We start from the raw sequence: 17,046 nt of genomic DNA, 5'->3' as shown, positions 1-17,046 counted from the left end.
GACGTTATCAAAATTCCTCAGACCGAAGAAGGGCATCCCCAATCATAGCAGTTACAAAATTGAAAAGCTGGGCTATGCTTTTTTCAGCGTGTCAATATAACATGGTCCGCAAGAAGTCAGAAGAAAACCTCAACGCATATGCTCTATCTCGCCAGCCAGTAGGTGCAGCAGGTGAACCAGAAATTAAGGACTATGTTACTAGCTTCTACCTAAAAAAGCTGAAAATGCGTCCAGTAGACACGAAGACTATGCAAGAGACAAGTTTGAGAGACTCAGTTTACAGAAAGGCATTGTAATTCAGCTTAACCGGATGACTTGAGAATGCAATTGCCGATCTAAAAGCATATTTCAAGCGGAAGCTGGGACTCATGATGGAGGCAGGATGCCTATTGTGTGCCGAAGAATGGTGATTCTAGAAGCATGCAGAGAGCGAGTGCTGAACGACCTTCATGCAGGACACGATAGCATTGTGCGAATAAAGTGCTTGGCAGGACTGCATGCACGGTGGACAAACATTGACAAGACATTGCGAGGAAAGTCTAAGATTGTTCTTTGTGCCAACAACTTCGGGATCAACCACCACAAGAGTTTCTTTAACTGTCCAAGCACCGGAAAACCCAGAGAAAGGTTTCACGCAGAGTTTCCAGGCCGGTTCTTGGGAGCAAAGTTTTTTCTTGTCATTGACGTCTTTGTCAAAGTGACTGGAGGTAGAAATAATGCCAAGCACCACTGCGGAGAAAGTCGTGAACGTGTGGAGTTTTTTCGCACAACATGAACTGACTCGAAATGCTGCCTCGGATAATGTGCCACCCTTTGATCCGGATGTTTTCAATGAATTTCTATGGAAAATGGAATCGAGCACACGTTTTCTCCTCTATTTCATTCTGCTACAAACGGTGCCGCCGAACGAGCCGTGCAAGTGCTCAATCAAGGACTGCGAAAACAAATAGAAGCAACGTTACAGACAAAGCTCTCTCGAATTCTTACAGCTTATCGTTGAACTCCACACACACCTACAAGTTTCGCGGCAAGCCAATTGTTGTTCAAGCGGCAACTGAGAACGAGATTTCCAATCTCCTTCATCCCTAAAACATTTTACAAATGTTCAGTTTCCAGAACAAAGACCAAAAAGGAAATTCGAAGTAGACAGCGTCTTAGTGCACGACTACCGCACCCCAAAGCGAAGTCAGATCCCTGGAACAATCCTCAAGTGCCCTGGGAAAGCACATTATAAATTCAAGGTGCTGAACGGAGTATGGAAGCGGCATCTTAATCAACCTCTACGCTTGCCTAACCAAAACATGGTACCGGGGAATTATACAGTGTTCTTTCCTGAATCGGAGCAACGCGAACCTGCGGAGCTCGATCAACTGGTTCCAAACGTGACGGTCTCTTTTCCTGTTGTCTGTGCAGATCCAAGCATTGGACGCTGATGCGCCTCAAGGGACCGCAAGCTGGCGTCTTGTTATAGATTATGCATTTAGTGTGAGGGAATGTTGTATCAAAGCACGGAACAACGACGACGATGTTGACGTCGTCGACGACATACAATGTGCTCGCACTGACGCGCGAGCCCCAGCCGAACTATGTCGCTACCAGATTCACAGCATAGAAATAGTTGTTATCTAGCGAACCAAAGTCTTCATTATAATGGCTATGTGTGTTAAACAAACCTAGATACAAAAGGGCTTACACTTTTTTATTGAAGTAATGTGAACAAGTCGAAAAAAGCGTTCTTTCATTGAGGGTGAAAAAGGCTCTTCATCAAACTTTTGCAGGATCTTTGATCCGGCATCTGTTTTCCTAAAACAGACATATATAGACGCTAGACTGCCATCTTTATGCAGGGCGGATAACGACCAAACATAGGAAGAAAGTCCCCTTTTTACGATTTAAGCGCAGAAAGAGCGGAGTGGAAAGAGCCCTTCAACTTCCTTGGCATTAAGCCGAATTACGTTTAAGGAAGCGAAAGTGATTTTAAGTTTAACCGAATAATAGCACTTAGATTTGGTTTAACTAACCTGCGACTGTTAGAAAAGGAGAAACGACCTATATTCATGTGTCGCAAATTAAACCTGATATGCTGCTTTGAGTGTACGGTTAGAGAAAGGACGGTGAGAGTGCAGGCGAGCTGGTGGTAGCTAATCATGTCGTATTACACCTGATACTGCGGTGAAAGAAATCGGAAGAACTTTCAGTAGAAGGAACAGACACAGAGAACGTCTCAAACTCAGCTAACTGGGTTATTTCTCAAACAGCCTTTAAGTACCCACGGAACTTTTTCCCAACCACGCTCTAAAGATAAACTCCTTTGTTGCAGACATTTCGAACCGGACGGAACACGCGCAAAAGATGCAAAACAACCCACACATGGGACGAGGACTTAACAATGGGACACTGCGGAACATCGCAGTGACCTTGAGAGAGATATGTCCCGAATTATCCTAACAGTCGCGTCAAAGCGCACACACACACACAAAAAAAAGACACAGAGGTGGCCTCTAAACCGTGGCGACGCACCCAGACATAAAGAGACCACAAAGAGAACACCTTTTTTTTTTTTTGGAAAAACACACCCAAGTGATCACAAAACCGCAATTACAAACACAAAAAAAAATTATAGATGTATATCCACATATACATTGTCTCTCCCCCCTTCCCTCGTGAACCGAATGCGTTCGTTCAAAGTCTGAGAAATTTTTTGGAGTTGCGTCCAAGTTGCATTGATGCTTGGCTTATGCAGTTTCCAATAGAACTTATTCTTATTGTTTCTTTAACGACCCTCTTTATGTCATTTCGCTCTTTATGCAGAACTTCTGTTCCTCTATGTGCTTTGCTATTTCGGAGTTCGGCGCATGCGTGCGTACATTTCTCTTGTGTTCTAGTAACCTGTCATTGAGGCATCTTGAAGTTTGTCCCACGTACCTAAATCCACATGTCAACGGAATCTCATGTACTACACTCTCTTTGCAAGGAACGGAAGGTTCTCGATGGGGCCTTCTGGCAGCCCTTGTGGTCTGACAAAAAGGGCGTCAACCTGCTCATTTTGAAATCTGAAGTGTGGGTACTCAAAGGCTGTTTGAGAAATGAACCAGTTAGCTGAGTTTGAGGCGTTCTCTGTGTCTGTTCCTTCTACTGAAAGTTCTTCCGATTTCTTCCACCGCAGTCTCAGGTGTAATACGACATGATTTCAGTGTACGTTTGATAACGCTCTGCAAGTCATTACCTTCACCTTCTGAGAATCGGCGTGGAACCAATGGGTCACGAAGCATTTTGTGTTGTGTTAAAATTTACTGTTCTGACGTTTTTTGAGAGGTAACTGTGTTTTGTTTTTTTTATTTAGTAGCAGACACATGTTTCTATCTAACTTTTCGCAAAAAACATGAAATGCTTTGACAGCGATAACATCTGGTCTACGTCCTTTGAGATTACTGGGCGTTCGGTCGTGCGTTCTATCAAAACCCTTTCTTATACACAAAGTTTACACTGACTTTCAACTTGATAAAGGTTTCCATGAAACTTCCAAGCAAGACAGGATATACGTCTTTGCAGCCCTTTTGTAGTTTCTTCGGCGCCAGGCTTCTCACCATTATTCCATTGTCTAATATTGTGGAGCCCTTGTTGCTTCTGATATTTCGAACGCTTCAAATATGGTTTTCGCGGAAGAGGCGACGAGGTGGAGAAGGGGAGGGGGCGAGGTATGCTGAGATGAGTAACGAGATTGACCAGGGATAGTGTTTTTATTTTTTATATTTGTTTTAACAGTAAGTGAAATTCAATGGAGAAATATAAAAAAAAACAATTAGAGAACTATCGTGATGCAGATTCAGAGATAATGATGCATTTGGGGAGCACTATCCATCTACATTTAGTTCAGCCCGATGGTGTTTATTCCCACCACAAGGTATTGTTTCGACAGATTCCCAAATAAAGAAAATGAAAATTATATTATTGTTTATGATTTATAATAATATTTTATTTAACACTACTTAGTAGACAAAGTTCTCAATCCACGAAGTATACTATTGGGGCGATTTCGATGTTGAGATCTGAAGGGATGGTGCGACCGACTGCGAGCTTAGGCGTAAAGTCAGTGGACGAAAAGTTAATTAAGCTGCCTTCGTTAATTAACCGCCTAGTTGTACAAGTAACTTTGTTCCTAGTAGCCTTCAACTAGGGTAATCCAATATCAATTAAAATATACATATTCTATATTTTCCAGTCTTGACAATATGCACAAGTTATGTGCATAATGTGCATAAATTAGAAATAATTACAGTCTAATGAAAGATACACATACAACAACACAACAAGACAAGCTAGAAATATACAAAGGTATGCATCTGTCTATACCTATTAATTTCCCATTCATACCAAGATGGAGGCCGAAAAGAAAGCCACAATAGGCGGCTCGACCAGCTCTTAAACCCATTTATATTCAACAGTAGTGACAGTGATAAAAGATAGGTTATAAACCATCAAATAATACATAAAAATCAAGGCTGCATGTAGCGAAAAAAAAAACTGAAGCATTATTACTTCTTCAAAGTTTTTCTAGAGATTTTGTACTACTTCATTTTATTATCGTTATTAATATTTAAATCAGAACTTAAATATTAAATAACGGCAGAGCTTCTTACAAAACGTTACGGTGCAAATTTTATGTATTGTTTTTTTAATCATTAAGTACAATGTGTTGTTTTTATTTTGGTCACCATCCGTGACAATATTAACAACCAGAAGTACTTGTCCTAAAAAAACTTGGAACTCGATTTGATGAAGCAGAATTTACTTCAAATTTAAATAAATATGCTGTAATATAAGGTGCACACTTGGGAAATATTCCGTTACAACTAACAGATTACTTGTAATTCATTAATTTTTCACGTAATGTTGCAGTTGCCACGTTACTATTTTGCAGAAGTAATTTGTAATGTATTTCCGTTACAAAATATTGGTAACGGATTACTTGAATTACTCGTGACTTTTTTATATATGAGCATTATACAGTAACTGAAGCAATGCCAGCAGAACATTCAGCAGCATAAATGGAGCAAGTTCAACAAAATAGAAAACATCAGTAAAAATTGAATAGCCGAAAAGAAAACACGATCTTTTTTTGTTTAACCGGTCACTAGAGCAACTAGAACAACGGCCAAGGCATGTATAAATATACGAGAGTCAAATATTAAGTAAGACAACGCCGAGTAGGCTCTCCGTCGCCTTCCATCGTGTTTTTCTTCTCCAAGGCAGGAGGACGCTTTTTGTGCTTATTTTTTTTTTGTCCTTTTCATCATTTCATTGTTTCCAACTTTTTCGACGTCTCCCGCCACCTGCACAGACACAAAACGCGGGTCCGTACCCGCTTGGTTCGCGTGTTCACAACTCGCGTAACATTCGATGTACCCCGCGCGAGAGGGTCGAATTCTCTTTGTCTTTGATGTGCTACTTTATTCTTGCTCGCCCTTGAGGCACGGCTGAAAAGCGCCCGGCGCGAGGCTAAGAGCATCGTCTTGGAGGGTACGGTCGATACTTCTTTTGGTTTACTTGTCTGCGCATGGTGATCGAGTCCACTCCTCACTCTACAATCAACTGACAACATAAAGGGGGGGGGGGGGGGGGGGGGGGGGTTACGCCTACTAAGGAGTGCTGAGAGAGAGAGAGAGAGAGAGAGAACGTGCAAAAATGGTGTGATCCTCTACTGTTTTTTGAGACCGTTGGCTACCGCTTCTCTCGCTCTCTATGATCTCCCCTGGCCTCCACGAATATTGTTATGAAAGTGAGAACCGATGAGCGATCGAAATCCCGTAACCGCTACTTTTTCTTTGACTGGTCGAGTTTTCGGTCATGGAAAGTCCATCGTCTCCATGGCCATCTCTTAAAGGGGCACTCCACCGATTTTTCAAGCTACCTCAACTAACGATATTTTCTGACTCCCCGACCTTTAGCCTTTCCGGTATGCTATTTAGCATCGTGAAATTCATAAAAGGTATTGTGAAATCGGCAAATGAAAATGGTGCAAAACCAATATTTAAATATTCGCGCACTTTTCAGTGCCGTGACGTCAGTGGCAGGCACGCTTGCCAGTCGAGCAAGTAGTCTAAATATAGAATATGCCAATCATTTGTTCCATGCTGGAGTGCGGATACGGGAGCGAGCTTCCAAAGCACTCATTTGACATCAAGAAACTGCTTCAAATCCGTTGGGAACAACTTCTGTAGTCCAAAAAGTTAACCCCTGCCTTCCACTGACGTCACTTTGTAGTTGTTGCCAGTAGAGACTTTCGGTTTGAAAAACATGGTTAAGACCAAAACTGTAAATTCAATAACTTCGCGAAAAAACAATATTTTGACCTAATATGTGGGATACTATTTTAGCAATATTTGTCGGTCAGTTTAGCAAAATTTCAAGCAAATCGGAGACAATGAAAAAACCGGTGAAGTACCCCTTTAATGAGATGTTCAAAATACAGGGCATTAAGGAGAACGGAAACCAATAGTTTCAGTGCATACTTTGCTTGTCAAACGAAAGAGAAAAAAAAAAGAAAACACATTGTCATCAGCAAGAACAACAATCTCTAATCTACGGAAACACATCAAGATAAGCTAGAACACCTTTATTCTGCATTGGCTATACATTGTAACGTTAGAACCAATTTATCTTTCTTGTGCATAACACGCGAAACATTCAAGTCAAAGGGAGCTTTCGCAGATCGCTTCTGTAGCTCCGAATCTCGTAGCGGAGGTAGGCGCCTCTACTGTGCATGCGCACCGCTAGCTTTGTCTGCACAATTCCAGAAATTATTTCTAGAGGCCGTAAGCTAGCGGGATGGTGGGTGTGGTTGCAGCTTTCGGTGCCTTGTCAGCTTAAAGGTTAGCGGAGTGCACCAAGACTCTTTTTCTTAAATACAGTATTTTATTTTTACAAAGGCTTGCATAATACGGACCTATGATAAATGAAAAGTAAGGTTGCAGAACATTTTTGAAAAATACCAAAATCGTTTCTATTGTTCTGGATAAGTGTGCAGGAAAAGTAACCTGAAAGTAATTTGTAACGTAACGAGTAAAGTAATTCGTTACTTTTCACCGAAAGTGATTTCTAGCGGTAATTCATTACATTTTAGGCTCGGTAATTTGTAATTGTAATCAATTACATTTTTCAAGTAACGAGCACAGGTCTGGTCAGGTGTAGCCCGAAACAACCAAATTTGTTTTGAAGCCGGGAAGTTGAAACTCATTCCCTGAACGCCCTTTGCATTTTAACCCACATCTGTACAACTCATGTCCAAAACGTCCTTTGCATTTAAACCCATCTTGTTACCACCCATTCCCAGAACTCCCTATACATAGTATTCCCTTTTTCTTTTGTCTTCTGCGCTCTGCATCTAGTTCGAACACCTTTCTTGTTAAACAAAGTTTGATATGATTTCTTTAATGCAAACCAAAAGCATGCGTTTCTTTCAAATACTTGTGGACGAAGAATATTTCGGATTTAGCCACATTTTTAAACAAGTCGTTGAAAACAATTTCTCATATGCGTTTCTGCGCAACGAACTTTGCAAGATAAGAAAACGCTTTATGCGTGATAAGTCACACCGGGATGACCGGGCTGCGACTGGGACATTATTTTCGTTTTACATTTTCAGGCGCTCAATCCTTGCGCACGCAAAATCTTCAGAAAACTGAAAAGGCACTTGCCTAGTTGAGAAAGTAAAACAAAAGAAATTACCCAGTGAGAAAGCTGACGCTCCAGTTCATATAGTTTGATATTTTGGTAATTCAGTTGTGTCCTCTGACCCGTACTGTACCACCGTTTCCAAATTGCAACAAATGCATTCGTGTGAAAGTCTCAATTTTCTTAATAATGCAACAAAACTGTACATAGTGGGGTGGGCTCTTTCTTTCTGACAATGCGTAAAAACTTTCGGTGCGACCACTCCATATCAGATATGCCAAAATTATTTTAAAAATGTAATTAAATTAAATTGCAAAATACCGAAGATTAAAATTATGCATTACATTACAATAACTTTCCAGAAGTAATGAAATTACTTTGACCTTACTCTTCAATACGTTGAGCAGTAATTTGTGCTCATTTGATCTACAATATACGTACCAAAACTCAGATTTTCCCGTTTGCAGTGCAACAGCCTTCTGCGCCTCAAATTGAACAATGCTGGAGAGTTCTTTTGCAGGCGCACATGACCTAAATGTTAAACATAATGAATAGTTTCTTTCTTAGATGTGACTCAAAAAGAGTCGACTGACCGGTTTCGATGCTCATTCAATGGTGAATTTATTTATTTCCTATTCATACCATGATGGTATGAATGGGAGACAGAAAGGAATACCGAAATATATCACCCTCTAACTAAGGGGATATATAGGACAAACGACGAATGCAATCACCTGACTGGGTCACAACCCTTGTAACAACACTAAACAGCAGGGCACAAAACGAGAGAGAGAGAAATAAAATAAAAAGCCAGCTCACAGCGCAAGTCGAGAAAGAAATTATTTCACCCAGCTAAAAACTTTTCAGCTTACAAATAAGACTCAAAACTCACACCGATTAATAACACAACTCAATATGTATGTACCCTAGCAACATTGAAGCAAACGTTGAAGTAATTTTGTGAGCCATCTCATACACTCAATAATGTTTGCTTAGAATATCTGTAATATGAAAGGATAAGTTTTGAGTATCATAATTAGTTCTAAATTTTTGGTTTTAGAAACTGCTGATGCTTCAAGTTAGAATTTGTGTGCTTGGGTAGGTACGTCTCGTGAAAGATGCCAGGATCAGTGCTAATTTGAGTATGGGTTGAAACCGCCACTTTTGGGCGAAAAGGGTTATCTACCGTAAGTATTTTAAGCTCAATAAAACTAGAGGAAATGAATTGGAACCGGGGCAAATTATCAATTAGCCGAACCGCGGGTTTTTGTAATGTAAGTAATTGCTTGATATTATTTACTGTGGTTGTCCCCACACTAATGAGCAGTAATAAAGCCTCGAGTAAATCATAGATGCATAGGTTTGTTGTTTTAACCAGTTTAAAAAAAATATGTCTGCACCTTAAAAGTAAGCCAATGGATCTAGAAATCTCTCTACGGAGATCGTTTATTTTGGGCAGTCCAATAAACATTTTCGTGGAGACAAGCAGCAAGAAACTTATATGATTCCACATGTTAAATAACGGAGTTTTGAAAGGATATAATAACTGTGCTAGCAATGGGTTTGTTTTGCGCTCTAAATAGTAGAGACCTATTATTCGACGTATTTATCTCTAACTGTATAACTAACCAGAAGTGAAGTTGGTCCAACCAAGTATTTGTCTGTGTCTCTAAAGTACAAAAGCAATTACGGGTGAAAACTACATCCGTCTCAAAAGCGAATAATGTTATGTCAGGAGTTTCTGGGATGTTTATCTTGTTGTAAACGCAAAAAAAAAAAAAAGAAAATTTGTCCAGAGAAATATAATCTCTGAGGTGCACTACACTAAATTTTTGTTAAAGAAGAGCGCGCAGCGTTGAGGACCGTATATTCAAGACGAGATGTTAAGTAGCTGCGGATCAGGCTAAATGCCGTTCCTCTTACTCCATAAAGTGGTAGTTTTCAGAGTAGGATGTCGTGTTTTATGAATTCAAATGCTTTTTCTGAACTCTAAAAGAAAACCTAGCGTATAACATTGATTTTCGATGTTAGACGCTAGTTGTTTTTTTTTTGTTTTTTTTTTAATATTTAGGAATGCCATTTTTGTTGATTTACTTTTCTGAAATCCAGACTGGTTGTTTGTAATAATGGTATGTTTAACACAGAATTCACCTAAACGTTTGTAAACAACGCGTTCAAATATTTTTGAGAAAACCGGAAGTACTGAGATTGGTCTATATTTACTCATGTTATTCTTAGAACCACCTTTATGAATTGCACATACTTTTGATATTTTCAATTTTTCTGAAAAGGTACCAGTGCTTAAAATCCTGCTACAAATATTTGCAAGGGGTGTACAGATTAAAGAGGAAACTTCATTTTATGGCTTAGAACACAACCCGTCTTCACTAGACGCGGCAGTGTTCCCAAGGGATTTAATAATTTTGTTTAGTATTCTTTCAGTAGAGGGTGCTAGAAAGATTGAGTTACTCAAAGTTAATATAGCCTGAGATTCATACCTATGCGTACTCCTGGTAGTTAACATTGAAGAGCCCGACACTAAAAAAAGAGAGTTAAATTTTCTTGCAAGAGTTTGGCCGGAGTAGGTCACCTGCTTGATCGTAAGTTGTTTTGGGGCAACAGCACTGGGCTTAGAGGTAAGTTTATTTACAGCCTGCTAGGGTTTCCTTGGATTATCACATGTCGAACTAAACTTGTTTTTGTAGTATGGAGCTTTCGCTTTTTTAATATCCGCGTTCAGGCCGTATGTTCGCGTATCAGTAATGTAAAAACAAAATGAGATGACGTAAACTGGCGGGCCGTGATCCGAGGGGGCGCGGTGTCACAGGTTGACATTCCGGTTTATATCAAAGAGTTTAAGAACCCTTGAGGGGTTAGGTGCAATTGATCAATATGTGGATAGCGTTGTTGGAACGTGGGTCTGGACCGTAAGCTCCTATTGTGCAGTGGCCAATGTTACTGTCTGTTGTATCCTCCCCTAGAGCGAGTGCGTTCTGCGAAAAGGACTGAACAGTACGAACATATTACCGAAAGTTCGTATAGTTACAGTGTGGAATTTTAGAGTTAAGAAAGAATGATAGGTAAAATAAAATAAAAAGCTATCCTTTATCATGTTATTGAAATATACTACGGTTCCTGGAGAAATTGCCCTTCAAGTGGCGCGCTGGAATGAGCGCTAGAAGTTTTCGAGCTCGCCACCGCGTATTTCCGTACACTTAACACTTGCCGCAAGTAGCGGCTTTGACGGCATTCAAGTTGATCGAAATACAATTTCTCTGCTCGTGAAGCATCACTTCCAGCTGAGTGAATATCCGCTCTACAGAGATTAAATCACGACGTCAACTGCAGCCGTGCGCGAACAGCACAAATAGAAAAACAAACACTACAACAGAATTACTGACTGCGACGTGCCGTGCGGGGAAGTAAACACATGGCTTGGAACCGCATTGGAGCGGCTCGATATATTGGCTTTCAAATAGTTACGGCATGATCGAGCGTTTACTTTTTACTAAGAGATTCATCCCCCGAGCCATTCAAATTATTCTCAAAGGTTGCTGGAAAAAATCAACATGCTGGGAATATTGTTTATTGCTTAGTAAGTCACTAAGAAATTTTGTACGTTTAAAACGAGCAGTATGAAAGAAGGAAACGCAGAGTTCGGGTGTTGTGATCAGTTAAGTGCACTGTTGTATTGATGTTTGTTTGTGCCAGATTTGTGCATGCGCTCAATGTATGTTCAGCTGATGCTTGTAGTATGCGTAATGTGTCTGCAGGTGTGTATAATAAAGATTCCCGAAGATCCCGAAGCGCAATGGTGGCGTGAGGAAATGAAAATATTTTTTTACAAAATGAATTGGGCGGTACCTTGTGCCACCTAGCCTAGCTACTTGCAAATATTCTGCTTGATCCTGTCATCTGGTTGCAAGCGATTTAACCTCCGTTCACGCTACGCGATGAACAGCGGTATCGAGTTTGTTCTTTTGAGAGCGGCTTTTGGTTTCGCGTATTGGTTTGCCATTCCTCTGCGATGTCCGGTTAACGAAAGAATTGTGACTCGAGGAACAGCAAAGGTAAGACGTAAAGGGCGCGAAGCGACTGGGTATCGGTTGTCTCCGTTTAACATCGGAGTGCTGACGACGAGAAGACTGAGTAACTGCTTTTGAAATGCAAGTCTCTTTACCTGCGGGGGAAATTCGGCTTCGGAAATAAACACAGTTCACGGTAAGCTCGAGTGATGCTTTTATTTGCAGATTCTCTAGTCCCAAACAAGAGACGTAGCGTCCTCGTTCAGCCTTATTGAGCTTGATTTAACTCGATTCGGGGCCGCCATAAAGAAATGCGGGAGACGGAGGAACTTTGCTTCCCTACTTCAGGCACGAAAGTATCTCCCTTTCTAAAGAAACGTAAGTTACGAGACTGTTCCTCCCCTTAGGGATGACAATTGATACCATTTTTTCTAAGAGTGTAGGCACGCCCATACGCACTGAGAAGTTAGCTTGCGCAGCTGAAAGCGCTCAACCCACTTCGTGAAGTGGTCGATTGCCACAAGCAAAAACTTGTTTACAGAAGGACATGGAAAGAACGAGCGTTACGTGTGATTCCGTAGAGGTCAGCATAACTGCGTCCGTGCAAGTAGGAAAAGAAACGAGGGAGACATGGCCGCCCCACTCATGCTACTCTGTCATTCTCTAAAGTTTTAGAACACTCCTCTTGGTACAACACCTGCATTGCTTGAACGTATTCAAACAAGCGTTAGTCGAGAGGCTGTGTCCACGGATCTAGATACCGGAGGATACGCAACTAATAGGGAGTTGTAGTAGATCGTTTTCTCCTCCGCTACGGTATCCGTGAAGAAAACACTGCAGCTGCGCATGCGCAACGGCAACCTTGTCTGCATAGTTCAAGGTCTTGTGGCGGATTACGGAGTGATCTCCGGGTGCTTAGCGGGCTGCGGAAACGGTCTACTACAAGTCCCTGACATCCATGCGACAAGAACTCCTTACTAAGTCGTTGTCGGAATTCATCCCACGACTTAAATGGCGACTGCAACCTCCAACAGCAGGCAGCCGATCCTTGGTGTGCCAGCGGGAGGGCACGGTCCAGCATGCAGACCTCGGACGCACCGAGTGCGGCTTTGTAAACTTTAAGTCGGCAGAGGTAGTCTGCAAAAGAATGCCGGTAGTCTTAACCGCGGTAGGTCGGGATAGCCGACTGAGGTCGGGCATTAGGGTTTTGGGTCAGCGCTAGGCGATTAGCGACGGCGTCGCAGAGGTTTGCTACGCGTTCCAGGATGTCGTCGGCCACCGAATGAGGGCGTGGTCATCCAAAGGTGACTCCGGAACATCGCATCACGCGCCCCCTGTCTTTATCATTCATAATAACGTCGAAGCATTAGGGCCACGCTACGATAAAATGAGAAACAAAAGGGAAACAAGTCCGAGGACACATAAGCACTTCTCTTGAATGGTGAATCCGAAAGCATAAATGTCGTTCCTCCACTCCCTTAGTTCGTCTGCGGCGAACTGGCATGGACGGCCACGTTTCGCTACTGCCGACGGCCGACGGCTGAGCGCGCGCTCTCGTGAACTGACCGCGCCACGCTGAGCTCGGCTGTCCAGCCTACCCGGTGTCAGCCCGTGCGGGCTCTGCGGCAAGGCCCGCACCACTTACCGGCGGCCGGACCGCTGCGTGCACTGCGCAGCCATGGAGAGGGCTTCTCTGGGGGCGTTCTTTGGAACTACGCCGGGCGAAAGCCAACGGGATCGCCTCGTTACTTGAAACTATGACGCGAGCCAGCCTATGGGAGCTTGTCCATCAGATTTCTGCTACAGACGACGGGCTTCGCTCCATTGGGACAGGGTAAGGTGCCGTTTGGCGCGGCTTCAAAAGGGGATGACGTCAGTTCGCTTCATGGGACCAGTTAATGCTTTCCCATTAAAAATGCCAACAGGAGCATAGAAAGTGTAGCAGACAACACTCAAGTGATAGATGACGGCAATAAAAGGCGGTTCTGGGTTTCAGTATCTCACGAACCAGCGGGCAGCAAAACCACGTTGGGCGATAAATGCAACGGCTTAGCCTTGCTGCTACCCGTAGGGAGGTACGATACTTGAAGTCCAGTCAACAAGAAATTGTTTATTACCTGTGCGATCTCCGGTGGCGACTGCCGCTGGGCAGAGTTAGCCCGTCTCTTATAGCGGTGTGCGAGGTGCACGGCTCAGTGCTTGCAGCGCCCCCCGTTTCAGCGCGCGAGCGCCCCCAGAAGCGTGACCTGCGATGCGATAATGGTACATGCCACTGCCAGATCATTGTCTTGACACTCCTCAAATTTACGTGTTTTTGGTATGCGGTACACGTTATCGATACAATGTTTTGTGTTCTTTCCATAGATAATGAAATTCATGGATAGATATTTCTAAACTTTGAAGATAGAATAGTTGAGGAATTGCTGAGTATCATGCTAATTAAGCAGCTGAAGGAAGACAGGGAAAGGAAGGAGCCCAATTTCAAAATTAAATTTATTTGTTAAATTCAAGACTATTGCAGATGGTTTGCCACTCAAATGTGGCTTTTTCTGACAGGTGCTCCACCTGGGTCTGTGGAAGTTACCAGGTATTTACAGCAACAAATATTTCGGCTTCTAGAATTTTACCCATTGTTTACCTAGGTCCAGTAGAATGAGTATACTGCTCAATTAACTTCAGTAAAATGGGGCACGAACAATGTTGGCAACAGCCTTGGCAGACAACATTGTGAGCAAAATGGAATAAGCATCAGTATGGACATCCTTTCATCCATAATATAAAATGTAGGCTTTTTCTTCGTTCTTTTTTCCCCCAGAGCACCAAATCGTTCACAACTTGATGATGTCATGTGTGCCTTACAAGAGGCTACTACTTTTTTGAAGACTGAACTGGACGCCGAAGTTAAGAACATGTTTTGTTTTTATTCTGATACAGGTATTGCTTTTATCCCAGCTTAGTATTACAGCAGACTCACTGTTAGCCCTAGTAACTCCCATTCTTGTATTTGCTGTGACACACCCCATTACCAAAGTGAAAAAAGAGAGGTCACTGCTTACACATCTGCAGGAAGTAGAGCAACGGAAATCAAAATAACGTGGCGAGAAAGAGTGAAAGGAAGACGGTACCCCTCCGTTATTTCATCTAAAAGAACAGATAAACTTAGGTAGTTTTTTGGAACCTGCCTCTTTGATATAATGAGAAAATATAAAACTAACCTGGAGGAAACAGTGGTGCTGTTCTCAAGTACAGTTATTCACCTAAATATACTTTGGAAGTTGGTCTTTCGAGGTACACATATATCTGGTACTCTCGTGGTCCATTTGGTCTATTGCTATATCTGGACAAAAATAATGCCTCTAGTTTCACTGCACGACCTTGTTCGTCTTTACGATATACTGAGCCTATAACTTATAGATTTGGCACTAGCACCCAAGATTTCAATTGTAATTTCTTACATAACATAAAAAAAACATTTCACAGCATTGACTCTTGCACTCAACTTTGTCCTTCAAATTTCATTAGATATGTTTGGTGTTGTGCGTTTTACTTTCCACATCATAGCAGGAGATGGTGACCATGTCAATGTAGTTCATGGATTGCTGAGGCTGTTGAGTGCTTCATGGGTGCGCCAAAAGAAGAAATTCTGCTTAAAAGAAATCAAACGTCCCGGGAAAGAAGAATATTCATCACTGGAAATGCCACTACAAAATATACTAAGCTGTACTTGGCCCTCTGCATGCCAAAACTGGTAATTTGAGCGCCTTTTACTTCTAAATCTTGAAAACATCATATTTACTAAACACAGAACAGTTAAAATATAACTGAAATTGTTTTATAGTTTAAATCAACTCTCCGACTGGTCATAGTGGACCTGCAACCCTACACTGTACACAAGAAAATGTGGAGGAGGCTTACAGGGGATTCAATGTATTTCTATATTGCAAAAAACAGCGAAGGTACTGACGGGACTAATACCGCTGCCGTAATTCACCTAACAAGCAGGTTAGTTGTATTCTAAACGGGTTATTTGCGATACGCGTTTGCCGTTGCCTGGGTTTGTTATATGCTTGTACAAGGAACATGTGCACGCGAGATTGAAGTGTGCGTCATAAGGAGGGGGGAGGCAGGCAAAGAGTACTTTGTCTTGTTGGTCTCCCTATTTTTTGTTTTCACACATGGGTCCTCCCCCCCCCCCCAAATTGTTCGTCACTACGATATAGTGACCCAAGTTGAAAATATGCACTATAATGCAAACCTCAACAAAAAGCAATCAGAAGTTTTTGAAGTCTCTTTTTGTATTCTTCTGTTTTGTGTAGTTCAAGTGTGGTTACAACACAATACCATGCCTAGGAATATGCCAGATTTAAAATACAACGTAAAGAATCTGGGCGCTATTTTCTGGAGGCCGTAATTGCCAATGTTTTAAAGAGTCTTAAAATACTCCATTAGGGGGTTTATAAGCCGCTGTGTATTACTATGGTCGTCGAAGCTAAAACTTAATGGCCTTTTCAGCTTGAAAGTCTTTAGTTTTTTTTACAGTATAGTATAATTACGCGATAACTCCAAATATATAATAATGCATAGTTGTGATAATCAGACCACGAATAATATACCTTCCAGCTGCAGCAAGAGACTTAGTCTCATAAAAAGGACCAGTTGTAGTTTTGCTGAAGAAGGAAAGGCAACAGGCTACCAGCTTGAACCAATAGCGATGTATCACCTTTTGTCTTTGCACATTCAACAAGTGAAGGGATTTGAAGAAACTTTCACAGCGACAAGCTGCAAGGTTCGATTTTTTTCGTGCACTTAAAACAGGAGAAGTGAAGAAATGCCCGTTTAGCCTTTTTGTATTCTATTTAATATATTTGCAAGTCATCGTCAGTCGTTTATATAACCAAGTCAATAATATTTGAGAACATTACATCATTTCTACAGTCGAATAAATACATTGGAAAGAGGGAGATGAAAAGATTATTTTGGGCACGACAATTTTAAATTTTATAAAAACTATGCTGACTGATCTTATAATTACTTAACAAGAAAGGGTTGCAAAGCCGAGACCTGCCATTTGTGCTCGAGGAAGAAGTTCTTAGTAAGCATCAGAATGTCAGCCATGCTTTTTTAAAAGTTAGCCTCCTTCGAACCCGGAAAAGGCATTGAAAAACGAATCCACCAGAGTAAACATGGTATTTGGCTTAGGTGCGCACTGATTTGAGAAAACAGAGTTGTGAATGTTAGAGCAATTTTATGCCTTGTATTTTCGTATTGTAAATATAGCATTTCTAATTCACAATGGTTGCAGGGCGGCATCTAAAACAACTACTACAACCTGCTTGAAAGATTTTAC

Source organism: Ixodes scapularis, unplaced genomic scaffold (genome assembly GCF_016920785.2).
Source record: "Ixodes scapularis isolate PalLabHiFi unplaced genomic scaffold, ASM1692078v2 PGA_scaffold1__304_contigs__length_218370807, whole genome shotgun sequence".
Classification (NCBI taxonomy): Eukaryota; Metazoa; Arthropoda; class Arachnida; order Ixodida; family Ixodidae; genus Ixodes; species Ixodes scapularis.
This window is presented reverse-complemented; position numbering follows the sequence as displayed.